Genomic DNA, 10,937 nt, shown 5'->3' on the forward strand with positions numbered 1-10,937 from the left:
TTAGTTAAGACCCTAGTTTGGAACTTAAACACCTCACTCTCAAACTTAATATGATTCTTGCTGCATTATGATCATTCACCCCAGAGGATCTTTTACTGAAACATTACAAATTAACATTGTTACATTACACAATACTATATCTAATAAAATCTGTTCCCGAGTTGGTTCCTCGAAATATTGTTCAAGCAAACTGTCTCGAACGCATTGCAGGAACTCGTCCTCCAAACTATTTTTGTCAATTTATTTTGCCCAGTGTATTTGAAGATTAAAGTCCCCAACGATTATTGTATTGACTTGTTATATGCTCCTCTAATTTCCTCAGTTATACCCAATCAAACACTATGATTACTCTTCGGTGGCCTATAATCTAAACTCAAATGTGTTTTCCCCTGTTTGTTGTTTCTTAGCTCCACCCATAACGATTTTGCATCCTGATTTTACCGTGTGCTGACTTATATTTATTTCAATGTGTAATTTTTGTGTTCTCTAAAGCTTTCATTAGATTCTGTGTAACCGGTAACTCCTTCAAGTGGACATAAGAACATAAGAACATAAGAAATAGGAGCAGGAGTAGGCCAATGGGCCGCTCGAGCCTGCTCCACCATTCAATAAGATCATGGCTGATCTGATCCTAACCTCAAATCTTCTATCACTCCCCATCCCACCCGAACACATGTGATCTCCCGGGAGAGGCAAAAAACCAGATAAAAAACCCAATGGCCAAATTGGGAGAAAAAATCTGGGAACTTCCTCTCCGACCCATCTAGGTGATCAAAACTCTTCCAGGAGATCACTCTGCCCCTATATTTTCTACAGTACTTACCTTCTGTAAAGGCGATCTCCACCCCAGCCAGGAACAGGAATAAAACCATCTCCTGAAATCTAACACAGAATTAGAACACAAGAAGTTAGAGCAGAAGCAGGCTACATGTCCCCTGGACCAGCTCCACTATCCACAGGGCCAGGACCATTCCGAACCTAGACTCATGTCCAATTTCCTGCCCGCTCCCCGTAACCCTTAATTCCCTTTACTTCTAGGAAACTATCTATTTCTGTTTTAAATTTATTTAATGATATAGCTTCCACAGCTTTCTGTGGCAGCAAATTCCACAAACCTACCACTCTCTGAGTGAAAACGTTTCTCCTCATCTCAGTTTTGAAAGAGCAGCCCCTTGTTCTAAGATTATGCCCCCTATTTCTAGTTTCACCCATCATTGGGAACATCCTCACCGCATCCACCCGATCAAGCCCCTTCACAATCTTATATGTTTCAATAAGTTCGCCTCTCATTCTTCTGAACTCCAATGAGTAGAGTCCCAATCTACTCAACCTCTCCTCATATGACCACCGCCTCATCCCCGGGATTAACCGAGTGAACCTTCTTTGTACTGACTCGAGAGCAAGTATGTCTTTTCTTAAGTATGGACACCAAAACTCTATGCAGTATTCCAGGTGCGGTCTCACCAATACCTAGTATAACTGCAACAATACCTTTTATAACTGCATCAATACCTCCCTGTTTCTTTATTCTATACCACTAGCAATAAAAGCCAGCATTCCATTGGCCTTCTTGATCACTTGCTGCACCTGCATACTAACTTTTTGAGTTTCGTGCACCAGGACCCCCAGATCCCTTTGTACTACAGTACTTTCTAGTTTCTTGCCATTAAGATAATAACTTTCTCTATGATTTTTTCCTGCCAAAGTGCATAACCTCACACTTTCCAGTATTCTATTCCATCTGCCAAATCTCTGCCCACCTATTAGCCTGTCTATGTCACTTTGCAGGTTTTTTATGTCCTCCTCACTCATTACTTTCCCTCCCATCTTTGTATCATCTGCAAACTTTGATATGTTACACTCGGTTCCCTCCTCCAAATCGTTAATATAGATTGTAAAGAATTGGGGACACAGCACTGACCCCTGTGGAACACCACTAGTTACTGATTGCCAGCCTGAGAATTAACCATTTATCCCAACTCTCTGCTTTCTGTTAGAGAGCCAATCCTCCAACCACACCAGAATATTACCCCCCAATCCCGTGATTTTTTATCTTGAGCAATAATATTTTTTGTGGCACCTTGGCAAATGCCTTTTGGAAGTCTAAATACACTACATCCACTGGTACTCCTTTATCCACCCTTTATGTTACTTCCTCAAAGAACTGAATCAAATTTGTCAAACATGATTTCCCCTTCATGAAACCATGCTGAGTTTGTCCTATTAAATTAAGTTTATCCAAATGTCCCGTTACTGTCTGCTTAATAATGGATCCTAACATTTTACCAACCACAGAGGTTAGGCTAACAGGTCTATAGTTTCCAACCTTCTGCCTACTACCCTTTTTAAATAAGGGTGTTACATTAGCAGTTTTCCAATCTGTCGGGACCTTTGCTGAGTCCAGGAACTTTTGGAAAATTATTACCAATGCATCCACAATCCCTACCGCCACTTCCCTCAAGACTCTCGGATGTAAGCCATCAGGTCCAGGGGATTTATCCAGCTTGAGTGTCATTATTTTACCAAGCACCACTTCCTTAGTGATTTTAATCGTATTTAGCTCCTCTCCCCCTAGAGCACCCTGTTTGTCCAGTGTTGGGTTATTCTTAGTGTCCTCTACCGTAAAGACTGATACAAAATATTTGTTCAGCGTTTTTGCCATCTCCATGTTTCCCACCATTAATTTCCCGGTCTCATCCTCTAAGGGACCAACATTTACTTTAGCCACCATTTTTCTTTTTATATAACTATAGAAACTTTTGCTATCTGTTTTTATATTTTTTGCTAATTTACTTTCATAATCTATGTTCCCTTCCTTAATCAATCATTTAGTTATTTTTGCTGTCTTTTAAAGACTTCCCATTCTTCTATCCTCCCACTAGATTTGGCTACCTTTTATGCCCTTGTTTTTAGTTGGATACTATCCTTAATTACTTTACTTAGCCACGGATGGCTATCTTTTCTTTTGCACCCTTTTTTTCTCAGTGGAATATATATTTTTTGGAAGTTGTAAAATAACTCCTTAAATGTACACCACTGATCATGTACCGTCTTACCCTTTAATCTATTTTCCCTGTCCACTTTAATCAATTTCGCTCTCATACCTTCATAGTCTTCTTTATTCAAGCTCATCATGCTTGTTTGAGATCCAAACTTCTCACCCTCTACTTGAATATGGAATTCAACCATGTTATGGTCACTCATTCCAAGGGGATCCTTTACAAGGACATTTTTAATTAATCCTGTCTCATTACACAGGACCAAATCTGAGGTTGCTTGCCCCCTGGTCGGTTCAGTTACATACTGCTCAAGAAAGCCATCCCTAATAAAGTCAATGAACTCATCCTCAAGGCTGCTCTGCCGAACTTGATTTGTCCAGTTAATATGATAGTTAAATCCCCCATAATTATAGCTGTTCCCTTATTAAAAGCCTCAACTTTTTCCTGATTAATACTCCGTCCAACAGAGTTGCAACTGTTCAGAGGCCTACCGACTACGCCCACTAGTGTTTTTCCCCTTATTATTCCTTATCTCCACCCAAATTGTTTCACTATCCTGTTCCTTTGAACCAATATAATTTCTCTGTATTATAGTGATTCCTTCCTTTATTAACATAGCCACCCCACCTCCCCTCCCTTCCTGCCTGTCCTTCCTGATTGTTAAATAACCTGGCATATTTAATTCCCAGCCATGGTCACCCTGCAGCCCTGTTTCTGTAATGGCCACAAGATCATACCCATATGTAGTTATTTGTGCCGTTAACTCATTCATTTTGTTACGAATGCTACGTGCATTCAGATAAAGAACTTTCAAATATGTTTTGTGACACTTAGTTCCTGTTTTTTCCCCTTTTACTACTTTACCTTTTACTCCATACCTTCTGTCCCTTCCTGACACGTTCTGTTTTTTAACTTCCCCACTGCTACCTAAGTCTATGACCTTCTCCGTTGTCATTTCTGTTATTTGATCTCTAGAAACCTCCCCCCACCTAAATGGTTTAAAGCCCTCTCTACATCCCTAATTATATGATTTGCCAGCACTCTAGTCCCAGCACTGGCATTGTGTTCCCCATTAATTGGAGCGTACCTTTACTGTCCAAAATGTAGTTAAAGAATCACGTGACGTGGGACCATCAGTTGAAAGTCCAATCGGTGCATAAACTGCATATTGTGATTGCACACACACAACCAAATAACGTGAACTTAATTGTGAGGTTATAGTTTTTAAACGAAGGATGATAAATTTGTGTTGAATAGACTGGGTGATGATAATTGCTGCTTTATCATTTGGAAAAGAGTCGTCATCCAGCTCAGGCAGGCTGAAGACCCATTCCAATGTCTGAGTCACCAGCTGTGGGCTCTGGCAGGGGATGGCAGTTTATTTTCCCATAGTTCAAAAGCAGATAAAGCAACGTTAATCAGAACAGACTAACGTCCCTAATCTTGTCGTGTACGAGTCAATGAGAAGATTGGCACCCCATCCATCACCTTAACGATTCACTCCCTCCGCCATCAGTGCACCGTATCTGCAGTGTGTACCATCAACATGATGCACTGCAGAAACTCGCCATTGATTCTTCAATTCCGCGGTCTCTGCCAACTGGAAGGACAAGTGCAGCAGGTGCTTGGGAGCACCACCACCTACGAGTTACCGTCCAAGTCACACACAATCCTCAGTTGGAAAGATATCGCTGTTCCTTCATCGTCAGGGGGTCAAAGTCGTGGAACTCCATACCTAACAGCACTGTGGGAGTAACTTCCCCACACAGACTGTAGAGGTTCAAGAAGGCGGCTCACCACCACCTTCTCAAAGGCAATTAGAGATGGTCATTAAATGTTGGCTTTGCTAGAGACGACAACATCCGTGAATGAATAAAAACATGGAAATTTTGGAGCAGACACATTCAGAGGGATCACATCAATTGGAGCAATTTCTATTTTTTCCAAGGGAAATATTAATGACAATATACCAACATGTTTTATTTTAAATTCACAAAGTAATACATCAGACCCGATCCCACAAACAATGTGCAGGAGAATCCACTGCGTAACTTGCTTTTGGTGATGCGATTATTTGATTTAATATTTGGTGCTTCGGGCAAATCCTAATAATGAAAATGTCTTCAAACAGCCTCTCACCGAAGAACCAGACAGTGTTCAGGTTAGTCAGTGGCAGAATAACTCTGCGACTTGGTGCTTCAAATCCCTCATCCTTATTGTAGTAAACAGGAGGTTTCTGTCTGAAATCGGTTTTAATTTTAGTTTCCATCGTTGTAAAGCAGACAACAGACGCTATCTGAATCACAGCTCGGATAACTGGGTTATTTTAACCCAAACCGCCTGGCGGGTAACTGACGGGATTCGGAGGAATGCTGGTTTTAAAGCTCTCCAGATATTACTTTCCACTGACTTCTCCGGTGAACAAAATCGAGCGGGTGTAAACCCATCGTTCCACCCGATCACTTCATCTTACTTCTGCTTAGGTTAAAATTTACTGTATCATTCAATGAATTTTATTATTGCCCATATGTGAATTGTCATTTCAGTCAGCTGTCAAAAACCACAGTAATGTCTGATTCCAACTGATCTTGCAATAGGCGATGCAGAGCTGTTGCTTTAAACGCAAATTTTATCAAAGTCGGTCATTCTCTTTTGCTTGCGTTTTATCTGAAAGACATAACATTGCAGCATTCCACATGCAGCTGCAGATCTCTATTAGACTGTAGATTCAGTTCACTCTTAGGACTGTTTGGAGTTATACATCATGATGATATGCTGTCCACCTCTCAAAGCCCTGATTTAAATAAACCCAGCTGGTGTGAACAGTGCTGCTTCCGGTCGGACGCCCATTTTACACCATGTCCCCATTTATTTCCAATTGGTCAATGGGGGTAAATGTCGCCTTGGGCGGTAGCACAATACGGGCCATAACAAATCGACAACCCGTTCTACACACCCCCATAAAATGTTACATTGTCTTCAATGGAATGGAGAATCGCCTGGAATTTAAAACGGGCTCCCGATTTGCTGCCGCCTGTTTTGAGCTCATGAGTCGGGGAATTTCAACCCCAGTGAGGAGTGAAATCAGGCCTGGTGTAGGACAGGTTATCAACAAGTTTCTAACCTGTTCCAGCCAAGCGATGTAGTTTAACTCGGTGATTTTTAAAGGTCGCAAAACATAAAAAACTTTCTCCCTGCATCATGCCTAATTTACCATCCAGGAATTGAGTTGCCAATAAATTGCTGAAACCAACTGAAGTTATTTTGGAACCTGTCTTTTTAATTTAGTAATCTGTCTGACTAGTTAATATAATATACACCATTGGTTATTCTACTACAATAGAAAAATTTGATGTATTGTATTTACTTCAATATATTCATTTATATATGTAAATAAATCAGAGTGAATAGTTTAACCAGTCAGTGGGGTAGAGAAAATGTGGTGAACATCCGGGGTATTCCCAGAAAACGATTCCGGGTGATTGGTGTTGACAAATATAAAACTGTCCTGATAGCTGACAGAAACCTGTGAGTTAGTTATTCACCAGTACATGATGCATCTAAATAGTTACCATAGAATCGAGGAATATTAAAACACAATAGGAAGTAATTCTTCCCATCGTGCTTGTGCCGGCTCTTTGAAAAAGCTATCCCATTAAACCTACTCCCCTGCTCTTTCAGCACAGCCCTGCCACTTTCTCCACTTCAAGTATTTATCCATTTCCCTTTTGAACATTGTAAATTAATTTGCGTCCATTATCGTTTGACCATTCCATTACAGATCATATAAACTCACTCCATAATTATTCTGTATCCCCACATCCTCCCTGACTCTTTTCCCAATTACTGTAAATCGGTGTCCTCTGGTTACCAGCACGCCGATCAGTTCAAAGTGTGTCTCCTTGTTAACAATGAATGATATTGACGCAACTACCAAATCTCCCCTTAACTTTCTCTGATATAAGGAAATGAATGCCAGCTTCACCAGTCTCTCTAAATAACTGAAGTCCTTGATCCCTCGGACCATTCTAGTGAAACTCTTCTGCAACCTGACCAAGGCCTTGACATACTTGCTAAAATATGGTGAACAGAATTGGACACCATACAAAAGTTGAGGACTAACCAATGATTTGTAAATATTTAGATAATTTCCTTGATTATTTTCTCTATGACTCCTTTTATCAAGCCAAGGATGGCATATGACTTGTTAACAGCGTTCTCTACTTGCCCTGGCACCTTGAAATACCTTTGTGTGGACACCCCAGGTCTCTCTCCGTGGGAAATATTAATAAGAAGATACCAACATGTTTGATTATAGATTCACAAATTAATATGTCAGACCCGATCCCACAAACAATGTGCAGGAGACTCCACTGCATAACTTGCTTTTGGTGATGCGACTATTTGATCTAATATTTGGTGCTTCGAGCAAATCCTAATGAAAATGTCTTCAAACAGCCTCTCACCGAAAAACCAGACAGTGTTCAGTTTAGTCAGTGGGTGAATAAATCTGTAACTTGGTGCATAAATCCCTCATTCTTATTGTAGTATACAGGAGGTTTCTGTCTGAAATCGGGTTTCATTGTGGTTTCCATCCTTGTAACGCAGACAATAGACTCTTTCTGAATCACAGCTGGGATAACTGGATCATTTTAACCCAAACTGCCTGGCGGGTAACCGACGGGATTGGGTTGAATGCTGGTTTTACAACTCTCCAGAGTTTACTTTCCACTGACTTCTCCAGTGATGGAAAATCGAGCGGGTGTAAACCCATCGTTCTACCCGATCCCGTCAGCTAACCGCCGTCTGCTTAACTTAAAATTCACTGTATCATCCAATGAGTTTTATTATGGCCAATATGTGAATTATCATTTCAGTCAGGTGTCAAAAACCACAGCAAAGTCTGATTCCAACTGATCTTGCAATCAGGTGATGCAGAACAGTTGATATAAACGTACAAACTTAATCAAAGTCAGTCATTCTCTTCAGCTACCATTTTATCTGAAAGAAATAACGTGGCAGCATTCCACGTGTAGCTGCAGATCTCTATTAGATTGTAGATTCAGTTCACTCTTAGGCCTGTTCGGAGTTATACGTCATGATATTCTGACCAACTCTCAAAGCCCCGGTTTAAATAAACCCAGCTGGTGTGAACAGTGCTACTTAGGATCGGACGTCCATTTTACACCACGCCCGCTTTTATTTCCAATTGGTCAATGGGGGTGAAAGTCGCCTTGGACAGCAGCACAATACAGGCTATAACAAATCGACAACCCGTTCTACACACCCCTATAAAATTTTACATTGTCTTCAATGGACTGGAGAATCGCCTGGAATTTAAAACGGGATGACGAATTGCTGCCGGCTGTTTTGCGCTTATGAGTCGTGGAATTTCTACCCCAGTGCGGAGTGAAATCAGGCCTGGTGTAAGGCAGGATGTCAAGAAGATTAAACTCTGTTCCAGCCAGGCGATGTAGTTTAAATCGGTGATTTTTTAAATGTCTCAGTACTTAAAAACCTTTCTCCCTGCATCGTGCTTAATTTACCATCCAGGAATTGTGTTGCCGATAAATTGCTGAAACCAAGTGAAGTTATTTTTGAAACTGTCTTTTTGACTTAATAATCTGCCCGAATAATCAATATAATATATACCATTGGTTATTCTAATACAATAGAAACCTTTAATGCATTGTATTTACTTCAATATATTCATTTATATATAAATAAATAAGAGTAACTAATTTAACCAGTCAGTGGGGTAGAGAAAAGGTGATGAACATCCGGGGTATTCCCAGAAAACGACGGGTGATTGGTGTTGACAAATATAAAGCTGTCCTGATAGCTGACAGAGACCTGTGAGTTACGATAGCAAAATACTGCAGATGCTGGAAATACAAAATAACAACAGAAAATGCTGGAAAAACTCTGCAGGCCAGACTACATCCATGGAGAGAAAATAGAGTCGACGTTTTGGGTATAACCCTTTTTCAAAACTGGAAAGAAAATGAAATAGATCAAAAAGCAGGGCTGTGAGAGAACAAAAGAAGTGAAGAGACATTAAGAGGTATTCAAAACGAGACGAGATGGTGATAGGACTGGTGGAGACAAAAGACGGCTCTCGATTAGGTGTGAAATGTTCTGGCAGAATGAGAGGCAGCTGCCATGTGGGAGAGACAGCTGCCTGTGAGTTAGTTATTCATTAGTAAATGATGCGTCTAAATTGTTACCATAAAATCGATGAAGATTAAAACACAGTAGGAAGTAATTCTTCCCATCGTGCCTGTGCCAGCTATTTGAAAAATCTATCCCATTAAACCCACTCCCCTGCTCTTTCAGCACCGCCCTGCAACTTTCTCCACTTCAAGTATTTATCCATTTCTCTTTTGAACATTGTAACATAATCTGCGTCCATTATCGTTTGGCCAGCCCATTACAGATCATAAAAAGTCAATCCATAATTATTCTTTATCCCCAACTCCTGCCTGACTGTTTTCCCAATTACTTTAAATTGATGTCCTCTGGTTACCGGCACGCCTGTCAGTGAAAAGTGTGTCTCCTTGTAAACAATGAATGATTTTGACGCAACTACCAAATCTCCCCTTAACTTTCACTGATGTAAGGAAATGAATGCCAGCTTCACCAGTCTCTCCACGTAACTGAAGTTCCTGATCCCTCGGACCATTCCAGTGCAACTCTTCTGCAACCTCACCAAGGCCTTGACATACTTCCTAAAATAAGGTGAACAGAATTGCACACAATACTCCAGTTGAGGCCTAACAAATGATTTGTAAATATTTACGATAATTTCCTTGATTATTTTCTCTATGCCTCTTTTTATCAAGCCAAGGATGAATCATGACTTGTTAACAGCGTTCTTTACTTGCCCTGGCACCTTAAAAGACTTTTGCACGGACTCCGCAGGCCTCTCTGTTACTGCGCCCCTTTAACATTTTACCATTTAGTTTATATTGCCTCCGCTCATTCTTCTTTCCAAAATGCATCACGTTACATTTTTCTATGTTAACGTTCATCTACCAGGTGTCTACCCGTTTCACCAGTCTGCCTATTTCCTCCTGAAGTCTGAAATCTTTCCCATTGTTTATCACTTGTGCGTGTTTTCTGTCATCTTCAAACTTTGAAATTGTGTATACCCAAACAGAGCAAATAGTTTACTAAATGTGGACATGTCCAGACGCAGATTGTGGATCACTGGTTCAGTGCACAACCTTGTGAGATCAGAGTCCTGTTTATTGACACACATCAAGCTGGTGGGTGATAACTCCTTCTCTCTGCTGACTGTGAAGATCTGCTGTGAAACAGACTTCAGTCCCACTCTGGGATCGACAGTGAAACGGTGCAGATGGAGCACCCCAACATCGGCGACCTCCAAAACTGCCAACGCCCCTCCACTGGCCAAATACTGATCCTTCTCTTAGACAAACGGTGATTTCTGCCGTGATTTGCTGATTTAGGGAATGTAGGATCGAAGATTGTGGATTAAACAGAATACAGTAACCCCAGCATTACACTTTCTCACCATGGCAGAAAATTGCTGTGGTCCGTGTATGTCGGCAGTGAAATAAAACTAGAGGGAATAATTACTTTATTCACAATTTTGAAAATATATTTAACAGCCACTGAAACAACGGGGTCGTATTACGCAGTCTAGACCTGTGGTTGAAGGTGCTGTAATTCGAGTTACACCTGTCACAACACAGTTACATCTTTCTCTATCTTCAGCTTTAGGCGTTTCTCTGTATCACTCATTTTGCTCAGTTATACCACTCTCCATCTCCCCAAGTTGTCCCTCAATACTCAATGTACAATATTTCTTGTCTCTGTATCTTCCCCCGTTAGCGTGGGGGTCATTTCAACCCTACTTGCTGAGCAGAAACCTGTCGGGAGGGCAGTTAATATCCATCTGCCACTTACCTGTCC

The sequence above is a fragment of the Somniosus microcephalus genome, unplaced genomic scaffold, assembly GCF_052327205.1.
Source record: "Somniosus microcephalus isolate GS21.2 unplaced genomic scaffold, FLI_Smic_1.0 unresolved_chr4, whole genome shotgun sequence".
Classification (NCBI taxonomy): domain Eukaryota; kingdom Metazoa; phylum Chordata; class Chondrichthyes; order Squaliformes; family Somniosidae; genus Somniosus; species Somniosus microcephalus.